Below are 25,957 nucleotides of genomic sequence, written 5' to 3' on the forward strand. Positions count from 1 at the left end.
GTCTTAACAAATTCTCAGCCTTTATGTCAAGGAAGAAGATTCTCTGGATTTAGCACTCAACAGAACAGTCTAACCAGTCTAGAAGATAGCAGGCTTTTCAACACAGCTCCCTCTTCTGCTTATACACAGGTGCAAGCTGGAACATTAGTTTAATAACCCAGGCACTTGGTATTCTAATTATCCACATGGAATAGAAACAAATAACTAATCCTTTAGATGCTGAATTAAAATATAAATCTGCAAATTACATGTGCCAATAGTCTGCCGTCAAGAATGGACAATTCACATTTATTACTGGGGTAATGCTTAGAGGCTGCTGCCCCATTGTACTAGGCACAGTGCACACGCATAACAAAGACAGTCCCTCCACCAAAACCCTACAAGCTGAGTGGATAAACAATTTTTTGTATTTGAGGTCCATACATTCTTTACCAAATATAATGGTAGGGGAAAACATTGCATGCACACAGCATGCTGCCAGTTCTGACTCGAGATTTGAATCAGAAACAGGATACTGGATTCCATACTCTGAGCTCAGAACAAGATCCAATTTTTGTAGTTTTAGTGCAAGCAATGAGGGCCTGAACCAAACTTCTAAGCTGAACGTGGTTAGATGCACTCCCTACTATGATATCACAATCATTTTGGGAGCTCATCAGGCAATGGCAACTGTCTACTTGGACTGGTGAATGCAAATTACATTAATTTCAACCAAGTTCTGACTCTTCTGTACTATGAGGATCAATACAGGGGAAAGTTTGGTATGAACTTTGGGGTTTCCACATCTTTTCTTTTTACATTCCCTTACACCAGTCATACCTTGTGAAAACTGCAGATGCAAAACAACCTGCCTCTTTCTCAAACAGTAGGCACAGTATTAGCCAGGTAGAATGTTGTTCCTCTATTCATCTCTGATTCTGGATACAAAGATGTGATTAAGTGACACTGCAGGACTATTGGTGCTTTCCTGGCTCAGCAGAGACTTGGGGAAGTCTGTGTGCCATCATGAAACTCCTTTTTAAAGTTGTCTATAGAAGTGGTGTGCAAAGTGAATGAGATCATCCCTTTCCTTTGCTTCATGCAGGGATACTTTAAAGTAGCTGATGTAGCTACAAGGCCTTTAGTGGACATCGTGTTGGTCACAATGAAAGATGACCCCTGCATAAAGTACGAGAAAGAATCAGAGTACAACGCTATTTTTTTTTTTTAGATCCCACATTCAAAGACACCACATCTGCTCTTCTCACAGGGTGAGGCTGACCTAGAATGCTACAGACAGATTCTCAAGGGTAAGGCTGTTAACTGCATGTTAGATGATTAGCAACAAAGAGAAAGAACTTCTTCCTCTGGCGCGAAAGGTCCGGTAGTGAGGAATGTGGCCACAGCTGAAAAACGGTCCTGAAAATAAGATAAGTTGATCCCCCATCAGGGTAATTAACTTCCTTCTTTTTAGCATAATGTTTTTCCACAAGCTTCATGGTCTCCCTTTGGTCAAGTGACTCACTGTGGGATTGGTTCCCAGATTCTGGCCTGGGGAAGAACACACTAGAGGCCCAAAGGGGCTTGACCTGCATCTCATTTGTAATTATTTTCCTTTACAAAGTGAACTTAGTGCCCATGGGAGGTACTGGTTGGTTATGCTGGGGGCTGAAGCCTTTTATTTATTAATAGCACAAGTACACAAAGGCAGCAGTGGCCCAAGCTTCTTCACACTACACTGCCAGTAGGCCTAAAATCTGATGAAAAGGAACCTCCCTTCAAACCGTTACCTCTCTGCTTAGCTTGCTAAAAGGAATGCCAGTGGCCCTGCTGGATTTTTGTAATGTGGTCTCCTCACTTTAAATGGCGAAGGACACCTTGCACAGTGATGAATGCTACAATGCCTGGATCAGAGAAGGCCATGTCCACCACTGAGCTCTGATTGTTTTAGCTGCCCACACCAAAATATTATTTATTCTGATCAGTTTTCCACTGAGGCTGAAGCCACTGTCAGATACCCAAATGAGTTATCTCCACACCTCTAATTCCAAGAGACTACTATTCCAAAAAATGGACACCTTTGCCCTGAGCCTGATTTTACTCACTGTGGCTACTCACTTCAGTGACTCAATTAACTGTAGTAGTTCATTTGTGACTATTGTAGAAGTTATGTGGTGTTTTAGTCTACCAGACAATATCACAGCTTGGTGCACTCAAAGCTGAAGTTTGATTGAGTGTTGGGTGCTGTCTATAGCTGACATTTCACATCACCTATGCTGCCAGTTTGCTTAGCCATTTGTTTTAAGCTAAAACTAATGTGCAGGAAAGGCCCAGACTTGATTTCTTTTGTTTGTTACTGAATACCTTTGCTTATGAGAAAATATGTCTTGGTGGTGGCTGCAACATCATTCCTCCCTAGGGGTCCATGTGCTCGAGTGTTATCCATGGCAGTTTGTTTCTAGCAATGATTGGTCTCTTATTAAATCTTAGCAGTATAGTAGCATGTAGATGCCTCAGCCAGGTTGGGGGCTGTGGTAGGGTGCCTGCCCCACACTGGGCTCTAAGGGGTTAATACAGCCCTAGGGTAGCTGTGTCGGAGGCAGCCAATCAGAGAAGGGCTTCAAGGAGCAGCCAATCAAGGCTGGGCAGGCCCGTATAAAAAGGGCTGCAGAGCAGAGCAGCTTCAGTCACTCCCTGGAGCTTGAGGAGGGAGGAGGACTGGTTACCTTCCAGGCTGAAGGCAACGTGCACTCTAGACAGAGCAGTGCTGCAGGCAGAGACCCGGGGAGCTAAAGGCTGCTCCTGGCAGGCCACAGGGATCTGCAGGTTGAGACCCTGAGGCAAGGGCAAAGAGCGTGCTAGGGCCATGGGGAAGTAGCCTGGGGAAATCTACTGAGAAGTTGGAGGGAGCACTGCAGAGGTAAATGTAAGCCGGTACGGTCCGGTACGGCATACCGGCAAGAGCCAGTACATCGTGCCGGACCTCACCGGCTTCCGTGGTGGGGATTTAAAGGGTTCTGGGCTCCCTGCCGGGGAGCCCCAGCCCTTTAAATCCTGCCCGCAGCTTGGCGCCTGGGCTGGGGCTGGGATTTAAAGGTCTCGGAGCTCCCGCAGCTGTGGGGAGCCCAGAGCCCTTTAAATCCCACCCCGCAGCTCCGGCAGCCGGGCTGGGATTTAAAGGGCTCAGAGCTCCCCGCCGCAGCCCTTTGAATCCCGCCCGCAGCTCCAGCGGCTGGGCTGGGGCCGGAATTCAAAGGGCCCAGAGCTCCCCGCAGAGCTCCCACCAGCCCCAGCCGGTGCCCCAGGGCCTTTAAATCTTGAGAGGCCCCGCCTCTTCCGGTTGAGGCCATGCCCCCTCAGGACTCCGGCAGTACCGGTAAGTCCTGTAAGTTCACCCCTGGAGCACTGCAAGAAGTAATCTGCTACAGAGTCCTTGGGCTGGGACCTGGAGTAGTGGGTGGGCCCAGGTCCCCCCAACTTGCCACTGGGGAAGTGGCTAGACAGTAGACTGGGGTTGCCACTGAAAGAAGTTGCTGGATGGGGACTGTGGAGACGTCCCCTGGAAGGGGGAGCACAGAGTGTGGCACAGCCAGAGGGCACTGCAGTCCTTGGAGGGACATGGGTCCAGGAGAAGAGGTGATGCATAGAGCACCTCCAGAGCAAGACACACTGGCTACCAGAGCTAGTTCCTGTATCGGCTACAAGAAGGCATTGCAGTGCTGTGTTGCACCCCCTCACAGGGTCCCATGGTGGTAGGCACAACGGACAGACCTGTATATAGACAGTGCCTGTCCCAAAGACCTTATAGTATAAAAAGACCAGCTATAACAGGTGGGTGAAACAAACAAGTGGGTGGGGGAGGGAAAGGAAGCTGAGGCAACAAGGCTAGCACCATGTTTCAGGTCTCCCTTTTCACTCTCCCTACTACTTCTGTATTTAGTAGGGGGAGATTTCAAAGGCATAAAGGGCAGTGAGGCCCCTGATGCTCACTGAAGGTCCGTGAGAGAGAGCTGGGGCCCTAAATGTCCTTTGTGCCTTTGAACATCTAATGTTGGGATTAAATCAAGCAAGTAGCTGGTGGTGCTCAGGTTCCTGAGAGGAAGTAGTTATTTTTGGTGGTGTTAGCATTCCTCTTGTTGCTTTCATTTAGTTTCCTCACTGCATGCTACAGAGTGTTTTCTGATTTTTCCCATTACCCACCCTACTACTTTTTTTCCCATGAATTTACATAAGTACAATTCATTGGAGTTTTAGTAAATGTCTCCAAATGTAACAAATCATATGATTTTTCCCCCCCATATCTTGATTTTGGTCTGACTCTCCCTTCCCTTCCCCCCCCCCCCCAGTGAAAATTATCCATTTCACAACAAACATCATGACAAGCAAAACTCGGTGTTTTATACCACCGATAATGACAAAAGTGTTTTGAAGCCACGAAAAAGATGGGAGAAAATACATGTTGAGATGAAAGAACAAAGATGTAGGGCTAGTTATGTACCTGGGAATCTTTCACACTACACTGGGTTACCAGCAAGCCAAAGCTAAATATCCTGTGAGCTGCTGACAATATACTGGGGAGAGTGGGTGATGGCTATGTTCATAAATCATTCATCTCAGTTGGGGAGGGTATCTACAGTCTACCTAAGAAAGCACGAAAGGGAAACATTAACAAGAACCCTGAAGTGGCAAGTAGATGCAGTGAGATGAGTTTCACCATATGAGTGAAGGAGGAGGAGCCTGATAAAAGGTTAACTCTCACTCTTCAGTGGTAAATGAATGTGTGAATCATAGATTAAAATGTGAGCCACTTACAAGCATTTGCCCTGTTGTTTGGAGGCACAGAGCTGAAACTTTTCTTCACTAGAACACTCTTTATTGTCTTTAACAAGGGACTGTTCACAAGGAAAACACATCTGCAGCCTGTTTCCTGTCATATTTGAGCGGCAACTTGTATAGTACATTACAAGTCCAAGAGGAGAATGATTAGTAAGCAACAGGAACCTTGTCAAGTTCAATGTGAGTCAAGTTTACCAAAGGAAAGACAGCTGAATTTTCACTACAAGTGACTTTATTATCAGCCACTGCTATTTATGACATGTCAGAATGGCAGAAATTATTTAAAAAAAAATTCAGTGCATCAGAAAATATTGTTGCAATTTATTATCTGATCATTGGAAGACTTTTGCAAGGGAATTACTTTGTCCCCATAGTGGGCAAAATTCTCTAGGAAATAATATGAAGAGCGACATTGTTGTCAACTGTACAAATGCATTAAGGAATGAAAATAATACAAGATTGGTTTGTATACTGACACATCCCCTTTTATTTGAATGAAAGTTCATAGGGCCTAAAGTTGTATCCAAACAGAAAAATAACCCGGGAGTTTTAATTTAGCATTGACTGAACCTGTCAGATTTTACCTTAATGAGGCTCAGATCTGAGGACAGGAAAGGGAAAAAAATGGGCAGTGTGATAACGTACACAGTACAATAATTGGATCAAGCTGAGGCAGCGTTGGTACTTAATGTCAGCAGAAGGTACAGATGAAAGAGCTGTCACTTGCAAATTGTTTGCAGTATTTCAGCTTTCTTTATATAACTTTTATCTTTGTATATTTTTAATAAAAGAAAATATGCATATTTCTTCAGAAATTATAACAGTACAAAGGTGCAATAGTATTCAGTAAATATTACTACCACTAAATTAGACAATAATATAAAGAGGAAAGAGAACAAGGAAGAGCAAGCCAAAAGGAAATTAATTAATACAAGAACAGGAGCGGCAAGAATAACAGTAAAATTTTATATGTAGATTTCAGTCCTATAGTCTGTACTTAGTCCTTACTCACTTATTTCAGTGGGAGTTTTTCTCTGATCAAGCCCAGTGTTTATTTCCAAAAGAAATCCTTATACACATAATAATTTATATATTGCTCTCTTGTACCAAGACATTTCAGTTAATGTGATCCTTCTTTCATGTTAGTTTTTTTGATTTTGTATGAGTGGTGGTCAGTTTTCACTTCTGTAAATTCCATATATACGTTACAGTGATGCCTCCACAAGCAAAACATTATGTATTAGTCTCTCCACTCGGGTATGAGCATGACCCACACAATCCTGAATCTCAGACAAGTGTACAAATTGTAGAGAGCACCTACTGTAGTGTATGTAATGGTCATAACTGTGGCAGTTTGTATCAAGTTGGAATCATGATAAAAATAGGCTCCACGTATGTTTTTCAGGAATCCCCGACCCTCCCAACTCACCCATGCAGAGGGATCAGAGTCCTTATGCATCCCTACAAGTGGACGAGCGGCCCCTGCATCTCCCCTTCCCCACCCAAAGAGATTAGAAACCTTTAACCCTCTATGCAAATGGCTGGAGAGACCCTGCATCCTCATGCAAAGGGAATGGGAAGCCCCCATTCTCTACCATCCTCAGGCCCAGACAGCGAGAGCCCCCATTACCACCCTTCTGAGCTGCTGCTGGTGGCAGTGGTGTTGCCTTCAGAGCTGGGTGGCCACAGAGCAGCAGCTGGTGGCCGGACGGTTCACATTGTTGTCTGTGATGCAGGAGGACTAGATTTTTTTTTTTAATCCCGCCCTGCAATTCCCACTCTCATCCGCTCCTGCATTGTTTCTTGAATTTTTATCCTGCTCCTGCTATTATGGCAGCAGGTCCTGCAGGATCCCAGTCCCCACTGCAGTGCTCTATTGTCAGTTTCCATTGGGATGAGCTAGCATGGTCCTTTGCACATTTACAGAGTTTTGTTGACCTTAATGGGCCTCTGTGGGTGCTTCAGATTCCATGTTAATAGATTCTGGTGCAAGATCTGTGGCCCTAGTTTGTACTACAGTACAGCTGGCCCTGTTTTGGAGGGAAGCCCAGCAGGCAAGTGCTGGGAATCATCTGACTGAGCTGAAAAACATATAGCAGTTGGGTCTGATTTCCAGCCAGAGGATGTAAATAAAGGCCCTGGAGTCACAAGGCTGGTGGAGAGCAGGAGAGGACTAGGAATGCTCACTCTTGTGGGTGATGCAGAAGGTTGTGAGAGGGCAGGAAAGCCCTGAGAATGTTGCCTAGGCTGGAGGAAAGTCCAGTACATTAAGCTACTGGAATCTAGAAGGCTCCACAAACTTAGCTGAAAAATAAGATAGTTGCTATTGTTGTCCCAGTCCCCTTCCGACCCCACCTCCCCAATATACATTCAGACTTTTTGTATGTTTGTGTGTTAAAGAACAAGCCAAGCTTTGAGGAGAGGGCTACAGACTGAATTGGGCATGGTCAACTGTTTGTCCCAGCAGGCTGGCAATCAGATCCACCAAGCTACATCAGGATTCTGTATTGTCTATAGTGGTCATCTACTTTTGTAAGGCCTGGTCTATACAGCGTTTTTGTACCACTATAATTATTTCAGTTAGGGGTGTGACTTTTGTAATGATATACTGGCAAAGCCCCTAGTGTGGATGCAGTTATGTCGACATAAAGGCAATTTATACTGGTATAGCTTATTCTTCTTCCTGTATGGGAATAGCTTAACTGCTATAAAGCACTTTTATACTGATATAACTGTGTCCAAACTGGGGGGAGAGAGAGCAGGGGTGTTCTACTACTCTAGATATACTGGTATAGTTAAAGAAGTACAACTTTTTAGTATAGACAAAGTCTAGGAGCATTTGCTTTGCTTTTCTTGCATGTGAAACTTTCCAAACAGTATCTTGCATGTTTTGCACTCTTCAGAATTTCTTGGTTAAAGAACAATCCAGTTGAGGTTTGTCCATAAATTACATAACACATTTTCTGGGTGATTTTTTCCCCAAGAGCCCCTTACTCCTTGTAAGAAACACCCCAAATTAAGGACACATGCACCCTCTTATGCATTACATAATTTATTGACAGCCCTGTCCATTTCTTCAAGATCCATTACATCACATTGTTTCACAGATATCCACTATTCTACTAATAAGTCTTTCATTCATACTTGGCAACAAGGAAGATCTCTCTCTTTAAAAGAAAAATACAAACCAGGTGGCCATTTTTAAAGTACACAATGTTCTCCTGGCCTCTAGCCTCACTGACACAGTAAGTGACACGCAAACACTCTATTTCTCATTCCTCCTTCCATTGATATTAATGGGTATGATAACATTTTGACCCTCTAGTGCTCTTCATGTTGCTCCTGCTTCTCTTCCATCTAGAAAAATGTCTCTGAAATGTGGGTAAGACTATCATGCCATCTGTTGGAGACATTAGCATCCCTGAGCCATTTCCATGCTTTATTACTAGAAAACATATGAAATGTGCAAACAGAAATAGCAGCATTCTGGTTATACTTCATGCATTACCCTTGCTTCACATATTTATCTTCCAGACATGCCAAAGGAAGTAAATGCTCTATTTTATGTCAGTGGGGAGGGATATCATCCCTAGAAGTATATGCATTTGAAGCAATATGTTCTGCATCACTGACAACAGATAAGACTTTGTTAAGGCACAGGCTGGTGTGTTGTCATACTCAGTGCTTAAAGGGAAGAGGGGAACCCAGAAACAACCCTAACTTCCTTGAAATTAAAAGAAAAATTTCTCATGTTTGAACACGAAAGAAATGGTGCAGGGAAGGATTAGGATAGAAAGATAGCTGGTCTGACTAAGCCTGTTCTGCATGTCACTAACCCTAATCACTCTTAATTTATCATATTTGTGCCCTCAGCTGAGACTTGCTGCTCAACTTTACGCAAATCCCCTTACATTTTTCTTCTAGTTTACAGCTTTGATTGTACATGCTGAGCGTAAGTGAGTGAAGGACATAAATCCACACCACGTAGAGGTCAAAGCATAGGCGTTTATTACACACAGCGCTGGCGGAGTGTCACCTGGCTTATTAGGCTTAGAGACACCGTCAATTAATTGATTACAATAGAATATATAGATTTTCCATGGGTGGGGGGAAGGTAATGGGGTAGGCAGTTCCTCACCCCAAGATAGGTTTTGCAGCAAGACAAGATAGCACAATAGCCAGTGGTTAAAAGGTTACACAATGTCTCCGCCCATGGTCTTAAGTTAGCAAGTTAACATTTAATACTTTGATAAAATGTTATTCATATAAAATATATGATTAATTTTGATTTGGCGTTTATAGGAACGGAGCAACTCCTTTGATTGTCCAATAGGTATATTCCTAGGAGATAAAGCAAAGAAACAGTGAAAGCATATGGAAATAGAGATTGTCTCCTTTATGTCTTAAGGCAGAGCATTGGTCCCTTGGAAGGCAGGTGGAAGGATGACATCATTATAGTGATGTACCGATTTTTCATAAACTCAAGGTTGGATCTGTGGGAAGACTGTTTTTCCTTCAGGAGAAACACAATAGGAACAGGGATCCTTTGTTCAATTTGAAACATTGGATGAAACAATTATTCAGTTATTGCCTTAACATCTGGCATTTCTACTGACCAAGCATATCTTAGCAAAGGCAATGTTACCTTGTTTATTCTGCTTTTCTCTTAGCTAAATCACTATTTGCACGGCTTCTGGTCTCCAGCCCAAACTTTGGGTCCGAGAAAGAGCTGGCAAATCCATATACCAGGCTGTTATATAACATGCACATGGATTTTAATCCTTCAGTGAGCAACCCATGCCCAGAAGTTTACAAACTAGGGGTGGGTGCTGCACTATAATAAAATGTAGGAAGCTATTCAAGAGAATATCTGGTTCTTTTTCAGTTCTGACCCCAATCAACATTGTATTGTCTTGATATATACACACCAAATATTCCACAGATACACCAAGAGGCAGAGTGCTTGCAACATACTTTGAGTACTAGCGTCTGTCATAACAAAACCTTGTAGTCTGTGTCACCATTAAAAAAAGTTTATATTCCCCTCTGGTTTCTCTTCCTACTTGGGGATGCAAACTAATGTGTACTTGTGTTTCATACTTAGCTACAACAGCTAATACGTAGAGACTGAGTAAAGTTGCCAGCATTTCTACAGAAAGTCATAGCAAACCATCCTGCACCTTCATTAAATTACCATATATTACAGTTTGATTTTTCTTTAAATCTGTCTAGTGTACTAACATGAATACAAAACTGTAACTGAAGGCCAGATAGAGAAAACAAAAATGTTTTCTCCCAGCTATGTTTATCAGTTATAACTCTATCTTCCTTAATTCAATGGAAATCCCTTACTTCCCTGCTCAATTTGCGGAGATGAGATAGCCAAAACCAAACAACTGCATTTTAGAGTAGAAATTAAATTTCTTAGCAAAGTAAATATTTATCTACAGTGATTGCTAAATTGCTTGCTTCTACTAATTTTTTTTTTTTTTTTTTTAGAACTGCAGATTCTAGCTAGATTCACAGATGCTAAGAGATACCTCAGATTTTTTTGAATCTGGTCTTGCATACACTGAATAGATAATTTAGAACAGTAAATGATGGTGGCTTACATATGTCCTTATTTGTATAAAAACAACCTTTTAAGTCAATTATCTAATGCTTTTACATTGATACTCATTAGCTCTAGCATCTCCCCTAAATACATCATCGACATGATGGGCTCTTTACAAATGCACAAAATAGGATCCTTAGTATATTCACACTCACTCACATTCACAGGGCCCAGAACAAAACACCTGATATAACTACCCAATTCTGAACAATAAAACCTTAGGTGACTTGAGAACAATGACCAAGTCCATGATAACATAGGATGGCAAGAACTTGTTATCCACCTTGCATGCTGGAAAAGTACAATTCAAAGCCATGTGGGGAAGAGTATATTCCCATGTGTAGGAGAGGAATCAATGAACTTCTGGTTCTGATTCATCAGAAGCCACATCCAAGATGTCAGAGCAAAGTGGGAAGACACTTTTTGGGGGTGGGGGGGGGGGGCGCAAAGAGGCACTGAGGTTACAGGGCTTCCAGAAACAAGGAATGTGGAAGTATTTCCAAATAGGAATATAGGTGAAGGACAATCTATAAACTATGTAACACATTTTTGATGGTTTTCAAGACCTAGCCCCTAATGTTACATACTTTATGGAAAGCTCCCAACAAAGCCAAGCATTTATATCCAGGACCTGCCTAAGGAGTGTTGGGCAGGCTGAGGTCCATGTTGGAATTGAGGCCATGTATGGAGTAATCATTTTCTAATGTATGCAAAAGACATCAGGGACTTGGTGAGATTCAAGAGTCCAAGGTCTTAAAGTGTAGTTCTATCATTAAAAAGTGTCATTCAGTGATATTACTGATTTGCATTCCAGAGTTCATCATTTTACAACAGAAATATATATCTGCCCCCCTTATACTCAGTATACATCTGACTAGCAAACTGATTTATTTCCATCTTTCACAGCATCACCAGTAATAAAGGCTCTGCGAGTCATATTAGGTCCTCAGTGACAGCTGTGCCTCCACATCAATTGTCTTCAGATTATCAACTACAAATGTGCACAACCACTTACAGTGCATAACACTGTAATGGGATTACGCTGGGGAGCAGTCATAAGAGAAGTTTTCCCTTCTAAAAAGAGAACAAAGCAGTAACTTGCCCCAGAATAGAGCATAGAAGGAATGTGGTCTCCCTTCTGCAGCTGTTCTTCCTGTACCTAGGATCCTGGATAGCGCAGGCATGGAAAGAGTGGGGACCCACTTAATGCTGCTTGGGTCTCCTTTGTTTTTCTTCTCTCATCTTTCACTCTGGTTTCCTATAAGGGAAAAGAAAGAGGAAGATAGGATTAGCAGGGAGAGAGGTGGCTGCTGCTTCGTGAGTCAAGCATGGAGAAGGCAAAGAACTAAGATGAAGTTCTGTGTCCTATACCATCTCTGCTTCACAGATCTTTGCTTCCTGCCTGGTAGAACCATAACTCTATCTGTAAAGGCTGTTGCCAGGTAGGATGGGAGACAAGGGCCATATGGCAAAATGAAAAATGATCTATGCTGTAAAAAGAGATGTGACAAAGGAGTTTGTCTGGAATTATTATTATTATTTGAGGAGACAACTGAAAAGTACAATTTTCCTACAGGGCCTGCAGTGAGGAATTTTTCAGGCTGCATAATCCTGCAGAGAACAAGGACCCCTCTATTACAAAGCATTCCCTCCTGCTGAGCATGTCCTATATCCTGTAGGAATGCTTTGCCCTTTCCAGCTGTCTTCAGCTGTGAGCATATTTTCTAAATTACTGCTGTCTGATTCATCTGAAGTTTAGTTCAGTCAAACTAGGTTTGTGATGAAATCCTCTGAACTGGATTTCTGTTTTAACCCGATTCAACTTAATTGTGTTAGGGAGCATGTAGTTTCAAGAGTAAACCAACAAAGGTATTTTAAGAGGGCCCTATAGGTAGTAAAGGACAATACTCTGCATAATCCTGTTTTTCCTTATGCTAGACCCTGGCACAGTTCTACCTTTTAGAACATGGGTGCAACTCCCAATTGAAGTTGGTACTCCTATTGGAGCTGCCTCTGTATGCCTGAGAGCAGAATTGAGCCCACCAAGTATAATCTTATCTCCTTTTTTCAATCACAGTGGGGAGTGGCTTATGAAAAACATTCATTTCTCAATTACAGGCACACCAATTTAGAAGGAGGGTTTGTTAAATCTATGTTGGGAAATCTGTAGCAATGAGTTCGTTACTGGTTTTATAGACTCTTTGTGATAATCTGAACACGAATGTTCAACTGTGCTTGACTTTACACTATAGCTGAGCTGTTCATTTCACAGCACACTCTGAAAGGAACAAAGAAGGAATAAGAGATAAGAATGAGAATTCCAACAGGTTGTAGATTGCTGGCAGAATTTGCTGTGAAAGGGTTGTACAGTTAGTTTTTCTCATATTGCCCATCAAAATGAAATTAGAAAGTTCTGCAAGAGATTTGTAATAATGATGGATAATGTGTACTAATATTTAATCTAATGTGCTATTAACATGAATTGTCACACAGATTTAAAAAAATTGAGAACTAACACAAGCACTTATTTCTCAGTGACAAAAAAGGAGGTGGTGGTCACTATTGTGTGGGTTTATTCTATTATTTATTTGCATTGTAGGCATGACAAGAGGCTCCAATGCAGTTGGAAACCCATAGTATTAGTGCTGTAGAAACACATCAAAAGATGGTCCCTGCTCGAAAGGTTTAAAGTCTCAGGCCCTGACTCTGCACTGAGCTTTGTAATGTGAGATTCCTGAGCGCATACAGAATCCCATTTCACTCTTTGGTGCTCCACACAGGTAGAGGGTCTGTTCACATGAAGCTTATTGCAGGACTGGGGCCATAGTTTTAAAACAAGATGTCATAGGTGGAAGAAATTAGCAAACGGATTATGTGATAGTAGGGAAAATCATAACTAACTTTAAATAACTGTTTGTGGATGAAGCTGTATGTTATAAATTAGTATTTATTAATATGATTTACTTTAGGCTTTCTGAAAATCTTTTTCTAATAAATCATGCTCAGTAAGTCTTAGCACAGTTACTGCTTTCAAGAGATTACCCTCATAGCAAGGGAGCTTTAGAGTTATTATTTACAATTTAAGTCATGAAACTTATTCCTTTAAAAAAAAAAAAAAATCTACGTAGTAGCCAGGTGCTTGGGGTTGTAGGTAGTGTAGCCAAGTGGAAAAAAGTCTTGGGGTTCCAGGCTGGGGAGGCAAGAGTTAAAGGACACAGTTCATAAACTGCTGGGGCTTGTTAATCCCCCTGAAACCCAGCCTGTAATGTTTACAAGGACAAAGTTGTAACAATCCCCACTGTTAGGGGAGTGGGAAGCAGTCCAGGGTGGCCAGATTGGGAAAAGTTTTTGTTCTCAGGGCAAATACTATTAACAGACTTTGTATGCAGTTTTGTTGTAGCCGTGTTGGTCCCAGGATATCAGAGAGATGAGGTGGGTGAAGTAATATTTTTTTTTTTTTTTTTAAATCGGACCAACTTCTGTTGGTGGGACAGATAAGTTGATCCAATAAAAGATATTACCTCATCCACCTTGTTTGTTTTTCCTGTGTTTGATTATAGCTTGTCTAGAAAAGCTTTATCCTAAGCAAGTAAAGGAAACCTGAAGAGTCAGGAGGAAGTGAGCAGGTCAGGAATCCTGGGGGCTGATGGCCAGAGTGAATGTGTGTAAAAGATTAGTAGTTAAGGCACTCACCTGAGATGTGGGAGGTCTGGGTTCAAGTTGTTGATGAAAAAAAATCAGGCAGAGCAGGGATTTGAACTTGTTTCACATCCTGGGTGAGGGGCCTAACCATTGGGCTATAACAGAGGGAGAGGTGTGCCTGTGTCTTTGCAAAAAAAAAAAGTTGGCCTGATGTAGAGGCTTAACTCCAGGCATGGGTTCATAGCTGAGAATCCCCACCTTAGATAAAGTACCTCAGACTCCCTGTGGATCTGGGCCCTGAGCTCCACTCCTTTCCTCTGCATATCACTCCTGGTTAATTGAGGCAGCTCCTGGGTCAAATTGCCAGCTTCTGTGAATCCCTTTCTTAGGTGACCAACTCTCCCCATGCAATGCTTGGGGACTCTGGGCTCCTAACTAGGGGCTGTGACTTCCACAAGGCAGCAGGGCACCTAGGAGTTAGGCATTGAAATTCCCTTTGTGAAACTAGCGCATGGTATGTAATAGGAATTCAGTTATATGATGGGTCCTAGGTGGCAAACCTTCAAAGGGTTGGAATGTGTGGGGAGGAGGGAAGAGTGAATTAATAGCATTGTCCTATGAACAGTATGTCAGGTAAACAAGATTATCTATAATGAGATTATCCTTGGACAGGATAAACAATTGATGAACTCATGAGAGTCTGAGGCAATTGTGAAACAATTGTCTTAACAGGTGGGAAACTGAAGTAATGTGAAGCAGTTTTGGCATCAGCTGAAGAGGACTGCTAGTAAACAAGGGCCTCTTCTTACATTAAAGGACGGCTACTGTAGACAAAAGGGAGAATGTTAGTAATGCATTTGGTTAGAGGCACTTGATGTGAATTGACATAACATGCATCAAAGAATTGTCTCTGCTGAGAGTTAAGTATTACATTACAGATGGACGTATTTGTGAGAAATGTTTGTGATATTCCTAACAATGGTAGATTATTTTCTGGCCTCTACCATAGCTGCTCACTGGTGTTTATTAATGGAAAATGCAAGAGTAGGTTGGGTTTTGCCAACATAGTTATCCAGCTGTGAACAGTGTGAATGCAGGGCAGTGTGGTGCCCCCTCCTGTGAGTAATTTAAAATCATATACTGACCAGCTACTGTGGACTGATGACAGCTGCTATGCCTGGCAGCCAGTGTCTCAAAACATCTCTGATTAACAGCAGGTCTAGGAACATGCAAAATAGATGAAAAAATACATAATGTGGCATTAAACAATCACAGACTGGGCCATAGTCTGGGTTTGTGCTGTTCCAAGGATAGCAGAGATTCTTGTCCAATATAGATTAAGGGGAAACATACTGATGTAATTAATCTGTCTTAAAAACAGACCAGTAAGGCCAGTCAGTAAATGGATGCAAGGAGGAAGGATAGTTTTGTATTTAACACATGGGAATGGTTTCTACCCTTGGCTCTGCTACAGACTTCCTTGGACAAGTCACTTGGCCTTAATTTCTCCACCCTGCAAAATGAAAATTAAATGCTTCTACTCCACCTTTTGGGGTTGTGTGATGCCTAATTCATTAATGTTTGGAGAAAGCATTCTGACGTCATTGAGGCAGAGATATGGAAATGAAAATTATGGTTACCTCACTATGTTGTGTTCAGGCACAACTGAAATTCTTGCAATGGTTAGGCCAAACCATAGCAGTTAAAGACACAGGGCCTGATCTTCCACATATAAGGTATGATTAACTCCCATTGAAGTCAGTAGATATCCATTATGCATGGGACAACTAGACAATCAGTTTGCAGTCTTAGCTCTTATATTTGTAGGTATAAGTCAAGACACATGGGTTAATTCGGCATCTCCCATGAGCCTGTTGTCCCTACTACAGAATGTGGGCCACTCCTAGAAGCCAGAATCACTTACTTTTTAGCAAACAGCATTTACATTCCTGCCAGTGCAGCTCTGATTTTTTTTCCCCTCTTAATTTTCCAGAGAAATATAAGTATAGTTCATGGTCTTTCAGATATTCAAAATCAAAAGCCACATTAGTGTGTTTTTAAATTAAATATTAAGATTATTCTACTTTCAGTAATCTTTTAGTCTTCTTCACATGATGAACCCATTTAAATTCTGGTTTTAACACAAGGAAAAGTAACCTGAAAATGGTTTTACCCAACCTATATCCTTTTTTCTATTGCTTTTTACTAGTCACAAGTGCTAGAATTTAGCATCAGACTAGAATTATGTTGCCTGATTAAATTTGATAAAACTCTGCATTAAGAGGAAAAAGCCTGTACTAGGCTAGAAACATTTTTCTTTTCTATTCCATTTCATAGAATGTGATGCATTTTTATATATCTAGTGTAGGGGTCCAGACTCACCCCTGCAGTGCCTCCTGCTGGTCATCCAGGGAATTAGCTCTCCAGCCTCTGGAGCACCCTCTGCAGGCTGGTGATCCACCTGTCCTCTCCTTCCCAGCTCCCGTGTCCCTCCCAGGACCCCAGCCCCCTTGCTCTGGGTACTGCCCCCTGGCAGTACCCACACACTAGGTCTCCCCTCCCAGGGGAACTCCCACCCACTATCCCCACCTTGCCTCAGCACTAGGCCACTGCCAGTCACCAACTAGCCCCCACTCCCTGGGGCAGACTGCACTATAGGCTACTCATCACCGGTAAGAAGGGTTTGGACCTGCTGCCTTGGCCTAGCCCTGGGCTGCCCTCTGCAACCCCCAGTACCTCTTGGCCTTCCGCTAGGCCATAGCCTAGGGCTATCCAGGCTGGAGCACCCCAACCCTGCTCCACCCAGGTACACCATCCCTAGCTTGCTGCAGCCAGACCCTTCTCCCTCTGTACTTAGAGAAAGACTGCTGAGCTTCTGGCTGCCCTGGCATTTATAGGGCCAGCTGAGTCTGTTTGGGGCGTGGCCCCAGCTGCAGCCACTTCCCCTAATCAGCTCAGCCTAAAAGCTGCTTTCTCCAGCCACAGCCCCTCTGGACCGGAGTGGGGTTACCACCCCGCTACTTATATACATATATATTACAAACTGACTCAGCATGAAAGACTTTAGGGTAGATGTAAAGAGATATATTAGAGGGTTCACATAATTTTTATGTGGCATGAGGCTCTTAATATACAGTATATTGCAGACTTCAGAATTAAGCAAAACACATCAAACTCCATGTGTGCAAAGAGTGAAGAAATTCATTTAGAGTTTAAGGCCAGATGGGACCAGTATGATCACTTAGTCTGACCTTATGAATAACATAAGCTACACAATTGCATCCAGTAAATCCTGCATCAAGCCCAATAACTTGTGGAAATTGTTTGCTTGAATTGCATCTAAAATACGAAGTTAGGTAAAGACCAGGTGGAATAGTTCTTGTATTAACCTGTTACAGTGTAAATTGAGAGTTGGAGTAAGACCAGGAATATTTAGTATTTGCTGTATTTCTCTTTCTCAGAAATCCCTATCACTGGTCTCTCAGTTCAGCACTTCACTTGTTGGTTAGTTCTCATTCTCCAAATGCTATTATGTCACATAGGGAACATTAGCCCAGAAATAATTAGTGTGGCAATTTGGCACTCACTCTGCACATTACACCTAGCAATTGCACACACCGTTGTCCATAGAAATCAGCTGGCTCATACTAAGAATTAGTTTAATAATGGAACCTGATTTCTTGCTGAGTCTATTAGCCTAGACTCCATAGCTGAGATTCCTTTCTTTTGGTGATGGAAACGGCTACTAGAAAAGGAAAGGTAAATGAAGCCTTTTACTGGCAACAAAATGCTGTGGACTTTCCCAAGGATTATGGATTTAACATCTATTCAGAGTCTATATAGTACACGTGCTGGTTGATATTTACAGTTCAAGAAGAATGATAGCATCAAATTGATATATTTCACAAAAATACAAAAGTGTCAGACAGTAGTGAAGTCACAGTACAGTACATCATACTCAATGAGTATCTAAATATTAGATTTAAATCAATGGCCATATTCTTTAGTTTAAAATACAGTAATGAGGTAGTGTCATGCAGGTCCAGTAACCAGTTAGTAAATACCATTTGTGCTATAAGGAGCTGTGTGGCATCACAATGGAAAGCACTCTGACTCAAGGATGCCCCCTGGTGCATAGAGTGCCTGCTACTACACCCCTTTAGAATAGACAAAATTTAAAGTAATGGGGAGGGGAAGGGTGAGATATAGGAGCATAGTTTGACTTCCTTTCCCTGGCTTGGGTAAGCATCATGCCCACACACTTTCCACTCCTCCTTGCCTGATGTGGTGAGAGGTCTACCTCCTATTACATGCTGCTTTAACCAGTGCCTTTATGGGGTATGCCCTCTTCCTTCTGTTTGCCAGTCTCATTCTATGGGCCTATGCATGGAAAAGCCTTCACTGCTTAGGAAACTCCAACTAGTATAGATTGCTGTAGCAAGTTTCCTCAACAACACAGGCTATGGTGAGCTCATTAAACCTGTTCTCTGCTCTCTGCATTGGCTTCCTATAGAATTTCAAATCAATTTCAAGGTCTCGGTCCTTATCTTCAAAGCACTCAATGGTCTGGGCCAACGGTATCTAAAAGACCACCTAAAGCTCAGGGATAAAGATTTGAGTCAATAACGCCGCTGCTCTGGCACAAGAGGACTTGCTATAATAAGGGTAAAGCTTGACTGTATGGGAGACAGAGCTTTCTCAGGGGTCAGTCTGAGACTATGGAGTGAACTTCCTCAGGATTGAAGTATGATCACAGATCTCACCACCTTCTACTCTAAGGATAGGTCTACACTTACAGATGTGTGTAGAGTACAGACAGTGCACACCAGCTAGCATGGGTATACATAACAGTGTAAACAGTGAGGCATTGCTTAGGTGAGTAGAGTACACATGCACCAGAATGCTAGAGTTTATACCCTACACGGATAGCTCATGCCCAAGCACTGCATCCCACATCTATTTTTAGCAGTGTAGTGTCCTGCTACTTCCCCCCCGCCAAAGCCTTTCACTGCCACATGTAGCTACACACTGCAGCGTGGATGCAGCCTGCCTTTCACTGCCACGTGTAGCTTAAAACGTGCTCTACACACAGCCACCAGTGTAGACAAGGTCTACGTGCAAGGTGCATTGCTTTGACTTTGTTAGAAAGGCAAACACATAGCAGCATGTATATGTACAAAAAAACAACCAAAACAAGACAGTCCACTGCACACACCTCTCTCCTAGGGAGAGAATTGGAGAATAAACAACAACGAGAGAGGTGCTAGGTCATGTTGCTTGATGCACTATGGAAGATACTCACATATTATACAGTGATGAGTGTGGTATAAGAACCTGAAAAAAATAGAATAGGTAGGGCTCTACTGCCTCACTGCCCACTCTAGCATCTGGTGGGCTGCTGCACATGAGGATTAGACAGGATCTGTCCCTAACTGAATTTATTGGAGCAGATTCCAAGTTTCACTCTAGCCCCTTTTGAGCAACTTCAATGTCACAAAGGGGCCAGAAAACAGCCAGGTATCCATCTGCATTGGGTAGTGCCTAGCTAGTGCACTCCCACTCCCCTGCAACTTCTGATGTAGGAGCTGTGACCATGCTCCTCCAAGTTCTAGCTGGTGACCAACCTGTTACCAGCCAGTATATTTTAGAGCACCATCGAGACTGCTCTAAAGTGGACTGGAGCTGAGGCCAGTAGAGACCTCACTCCAGAATCAGAGCTGCAAATGGTCCCCTTCTGTCCCACCCCCAACTCCTTTAGCCACAGCTAGTAGAAGCTCAGAAGCTAGCTGATTTACCAGCAATATTACAATGAATTAATAACAGGTCACATAAAATTTTTGCCATTTATGAAGTTTATGCATAATGCATAAGCTAGTTTTTTAAATAATTGTTAGAATTTGTTTTGAAAAAATGGGATAAACAAATATTTCTAGTGTGTGTCATTTAGCTGGGGCCATCTATGATGTAGATCCTTGGATTTTGAGAGCATAATTTAAGTCCTGGTAATGCTAGAATGTCATTGCCACGGTAGCCTTTGTCATTAGCAATAACGTGTAGATCTTAAGATGTGACAGCCCTATCTTTTGCTTTCGGTATGATGTTATCCCATACCTAGCTGTTGTAAGATGTAGCACTAGGCCACTTTTTTGTGGGTTTAACTCATAATGTGCTATCATCACTAGGCCTAGGCCTTACTTGCAATGCTTGCTATAGCATTTGGATGTTTTATAGGTTCATGCTCAAGTTTCCTTTACATTAATTTTTTAACTGATCATTAAAAAAAGTCTTTCATTGGCTTAAAGAAGATAATCCACCCAGCTGGATAAACCATCATCATGCCATCAGTTTTTGATGATGTAAAGATGGGAAGAATGCATTAGTTTGTCATAGTTACCCCTTTTCCCCCAGAAATAGTTCCCGTAAATATAATTAGCAAGTAATTTACAAGTGTGAAGGTTCTCCCATTGGTAGAAATGGAAACTGTGTGCGTTATCTACAGTAGATGCTGCTGCACAGTGGATCTTAAATTTACCTGTTTCCCCTAAAAAATCAAGTTACTATCTTTGTTATTCCAGCAGGTGGGACTCTGATGGGTGGTCCAGGTAGTTTGCAAAATTGTTCAACACATCCTTCATGGAGATTTTCACAACACTATCAAATCATTTGTGGGTCTGAGAAAATAAATGTTAAATGTAATGGGGCATGTAACAGTGGCATAATTCTGCCCAGCATGGAGGTGTAGCTGCTGTCTTAGTTTCCATTCACCGGAGAGCAAATATTCCTCTGACTAGACAGGAGATTTGAAGAGGCTTTTTTCTTTGACCCATCCAGAGAGTCCTCTTCTTTCCAGAGGAAATTAGAAAATCCAAACCCACAGAAATCTTCAGCCCTTCCTCCAGCAGTCCTTTAATCAGCTCTTAGTTAGTGGAAGAGGATTCTGCTCAACTCCCTCTCCCCCACCAGGAGGCACCATAGGAAAGTAGGCGAGGCCTGGTATTTCTACCTTAGCTCCTGCCCGAAGGGTCTCATAAGTAAGGCAGCTGTTTGCCTCACTTGTCCTTGTAAATGCTCCCTACAGTGGCTGACTTGCCTTTTACCCCTCACTCTGACCCCCTCACTGGCAGACTTCTAGTATACCTTCCTAGGCTTGTTCAGGCTCGGTGGCACCTGGTCTTAAAGGGGGCCAGCACATTTTGTCACGTGGCATGTTTGAACGGGCAGGGCTTTTCGCTGCGGTTTCTACACTGCTTCTTCTCGTCAAACTGTCTGAATTTACCATAAAAGCATCAAGAGCAGAGAAGCTGATATTATCTGTGTCACACAAATGGGTTTTTTTTGCAGATAACAGTGATTAAAGGAGACTTGCAATGGAAGATCCAATGTATCTGTGCTATCTGGGGCTCTTTCATGATGTATGAGTATTTATAAAGAAGGCCTGAAAGGGTTTGGTTTGGAGAACTAGTGAGTTTGGTGTAATCACAGAAGACAAGAGTCCAAAACCAGAGCAACTGAAACAGAAGGAAGCTTTAGTCAGATTATTGAAAGTTTAGTGGGCCAGAATCTCCCTAGTGCTGTGATTACTTTACAGCACACACTGGAGCAAACTGGTCCTAAAGCTAGGCTAGCCAGGAGGTCCCCCCAGTGCAGTTGATTCTCTGGCAATAATGTGGACCAATGTAGTGGTTCACCCTACACCTTCTGGATGCTGAGCCAAGTGTGTCCCTGCCTCTTGAGCCCATAGGTACCTGGTACATGAACAGTAACCAGCAATGGTACATAGGTAGCTGGTACTACGAATGGTAACCAGCAAAAGAATATGTATAGGTCACAACTGAAAGAGATCAAACATCTGTCACACTTAACACATCCTGTCGTGCTTTAGAATATATTCAGCAAGTGAGGAACTTTATAATCTACAGACCGGAATATATCCTAATGTATCTGTTCTTTTCCTTGCTCACTGTTTAGTCACTGCTGATCTGTTTACGTGCCACTCTCCTCAGGCTTTAGGCCCACAAATAAATTGTATTACACATACAGTAATTCCAACTCTCTGCATGGGGGATGGGAGGAAGTCTAGCTGTCAATCTTCAATGATGATGCTTGATTGAACTGCAGTGTGATTAACATACACCTGATGCTGGTGCAGGAGGGCACCGTATGGAGTTTGTAGTGGTACTAAGTGATAAACATTCATTGAATGGTAGTTTATCCTAATTGTAATACTTCAGTATTGGCAGCCTTTAACTCCCACCAGATTTCTAATTCCCATAATGTTTATGGCTGCCAAATTAGGCCATCTGTAAACACTAACACTTGAGACGCTCACCAATTCATAGTGCTAATATTTTTAAAAATAAGTTTGATCATCTGCAGCTATATGAGGAAGGAAATCATCACAAAATCATCATATGCCTCTTCCTTGTACATGCCCTCTTCCATTCCGCTATACTTGCCCATGGCTTAATAACCCCCAACTACCTTGCCACATCAAGTTAAACTTGTGCCTGTGTCTTTTTGAAAGCATGTTTTGGCAAATGGTGTAAAGAAGTCCAACACAGCCTTTTGTACTCCAAAAGGATAAAGGGGAATTGGCAGAGTAGCATCAGCTCAGTAGTATTTCTGAATTATTCTGTTTATTCCATATAGTTCTACGGAACTAACATGATATTTAAATGAATAATAAAAGTCAGGGAGGAAACATACATGGATTGCTGCAGTGAACTCTTACAAAAGTCAACGCAATTAAAAAAGGAAATGATACAGCATTCGAATGTGTAGAATTGCAAGATGAGGTTTGCAAAAGACCTCGGTACTGTTTTGCATTTTAACATTCTGGCTGTGCCTAGCTTCACCACACACAAAAACACAGATTAAAAAAAAAGTCTGCTGTGTGGGCTCCACATTTTACTTTAAAGAGCTACGGTGACTCGCACTGCATTATTCACGTCTTGCGACTGAGTCATCAGTAAGTTATAGCAGTGACTGTAATGAGTGCAAATAAATTGTAGACACTACCCTTGAGGCACATGGATGTTACTGATTCCAAAGAAAAGACGAGTCTCGTACTTTGAAAGCAGCCCTTATTTTGTAATGAAAACTAAAACTTGTACTGATGCTCTAGGTGTCATTCATCGTTTGTGTTGATCCTTTCACTTTCAGTGCAACAGTTCTAGAGGATATGGGATGTAAATTTTAGGTGCCTCAAAGCAGCATTTCCAGACAAATACTACTGTTGTCACTGCAGCGTCAAAAGATGCCCTGTGTATATAACACAAAAACTAATATTCCACAAACACCATGCTAAAAACTAAATAAAATATCATCTCTTGTGGGTGAAGTACGTTTACTTTCACTTGGCTTTGTCTTCCACTTATAAATAATGCAGCCACTGACTCATAGTGCTGGCTCTAGATTGCAGCCTGAAAAGTCCCACCCCTGTTCTGGTCTAGAGATGCTAGTGGATCTGAGTGGAACTGACTGGAAAAATGGGGGAAAAAATTCCCATTAATGTTTTTGTGGGAAAATTTCCCCCATTTTTCCAGAAAAAATTCAGAAATTGAAAATGTTCAACTAGCTTTATTTATGGACTGCTCTATGGGCAAGCAAGGGCATAGAGGGAATATGCATTTGAACCTGGAAATTGTGCGGTTTATGGTCATTCTTAATTCTTATGGAAATGAAATCCAAGGTCTTAGGCCTGCAGCTGAGAAAGCTCTGTATCCCGTGTCCATGAGGCTGACCCTAGAGGTGGCTAGTTTCATTGTTCCTTAGCAGTGGGGCACTCAAAGATGGTTAAGGTATCATCAGAGAAGAATCAGTGGCACTGATGGATGCTCGCCTGTTATCAACAGAGGAAGGACAAACACCTGTAACCAAAATATTTTCCCGCCGTCCACATGGATGTGCTCGCTGAGACCCATGTTTCTGAATAGGTGTGCTGCTGATTGCAATATATTCAAGGTGGCTGTTTTCAAGCCAAAGTATTTTGCACTGCAATAATCTATCCTGTAGGTAATGAAAGTACATATGACAAGGCCACCCAGACAGGCCAGGTGGTCACAGGAGGCAGAATGCGTATGTTATGACCAATGCTATGTGAGAATCTAATGCCACTGAGAAGTTTAGAGAACCACGAGGCTGCAGACTTTGAGGACTTCAAAAGATGCCCCATGAGGACATTCTTTACTGATGAAGATATCATAATGGCAGTAAGCTCTTGAAAGCATTCCCTTTTGCTGTGAGCAATAACCCTGTTTCATTTGGAGTTAATTTCAGGCTACACATCCTCGTGTATTTGCTGCTCTGGGCCACACAGTGGGATAGATGGATAATGGCAGTGTTCACATATGCATAAAGAATTAACAATATTGAGTATCTTTTCCATGTTGGTGCTATTTGAACCCACAGAGAGAGAGAGAATTTCACTCAGTGGCAGCATGTAAATATTGACTAGGACTTGAGAGAGCACCGGGCCTTGTGATACTCCACAAATGACGGCTCTTCTGCCAAGAAGGCAGGTGCTCAGCCCCATCCGGTGGGTGTGGTCCTCTAGAAAGTATTCAGCCCACATCAATTTCCCTGACCCACCCCCCAAAAAACCACACTGCTGCAGGAGGACAGCAATATCCAGTGAGTTTCCATAGTGAACTGCAATGGCCCATTTTAAGGGTATGGGTACAGATGTGTCCTTTTTATCCAGGGATCACAGGAGAAGGTACATTAGTACTACTGACACTGTTTCTCCTTCACAACCTGGCTTGAAGCCTAATAGAGAAAGCTCTATGATATTTGCTGTGGACAAATGTACTTGGTGATGGCTCTTCACTTGTTGCTCAATCAACTTGCTTAGAAATAGGGGTTTGAAATGTGTAACTCTATAAGGAATGTATAACAGATGAATACATGTAAGCCTGTTTGTTTGCTGAAGATTCCTTTCAGAAATGTTTCACCACTGTTTAAATGATAAGGCCCTGATCCTTTTCCTATTGAAATTTCTATAATATAATCACTTCATTTCTGTTTGTACTCAAATCTGGCTAATTGAGTGCATATATAAAAACAATAACAGTTTATGAAGATGTCACCAATTTTATTTTGTTAACTGAATAATTTTAATTGTCTCTCTAGAAATTATTTTTTTTCCACATACAGTGATGGCCTCTAGAAAGTTGAAATAGGAAATAATAACTGCTATAGCTCTGATACACGTGTGTGCTAATGGCTGGTAAATTTTGAGTACTAAATAGAGAAATGCTATAGTATCACTGATATTGTAATGTGGTAAGTATTGGGAAATGCTGACATTTTAATGCCAGCCACTTTCCTTATATGGCCTCAATCCATATTATAGAATGATAATCAGGATAAAGCCAGACATCTGAGCATAGAAACACATCTCTTCAAGTTTAGCGATTCAGCAGCATGTACGCTATCATAACCTGAAGGTTACACTTTTCATTCATTACAAAAAGACAGCTGTAACCCACAATGGAATAAGGTATTCAAATATTTATGTAACATTGGCGATAAAATGGCAGTAGTACTATAAACATTTGGATTGCAGTGTACCACTCAAATCTTAGGGCTGACAGGAAAATAGTTAACAAGCTTTGGAATTCCTGACACATTAGGGATACATACTTTCTTTAGATAGCTAGTTAATAGCTGTAAACTAGGCAATAGCTTACATCATGCATTAAATTACTTGTGACTGAAACAATTAGAAAATCCAAACAATTAGTGAGATATTGCATGTGGTAGCCTTACTGCAAACTGACAAAAGCTCTTCCTGAGCTCCTCGTTCCTTGGATTTAGTGAAACGCTGCCCTCTTGTGCAGAAAAGGGAAGCAACTCCAAGAATATCATATCCCGGCAGAATGATAC

General features: G+C 42.1%; 1 long non-coding RNA gene across 1 annotated transcript; it reads right to left on the reverse strand.

The window, feature by feature from the left end:
- Positions 1 to 7,893: 7,893 nt before the first annotated feature.
- Positions 7,894 to 16,916, reverse strand: LOC135973024 (uncharacterized). Its single transcript, XR_010589707.1, has 3 exons — positions 16,454 to 16,916; positions 15,217 to 15,290; positions 7,894 to 11,687 (listed from the first exon to the last, which is right to left on the reverse strand). It is a non-coding gene; the product is annotated as an uncharacterized LOC135973024 (long non-coding RNA).
- Positions 16,917 to 25,957: the final 9,041 nt, after the last annotated feature.

Source organism: Chrysemys picta, chromosome 8 (assembly GCF_011386835.1).
Source record: "Chrysemys picta bellii isolate R12L10 chromosome 8, ASM1138683v2, whole genome shotgun sequence".
NCBI classification, from domain to species: domain Eukaryota; kingdom Metazoa; phylum Chordata; order Testudines; family Emydidae; genus Chrysemys; species Chrysemys picta.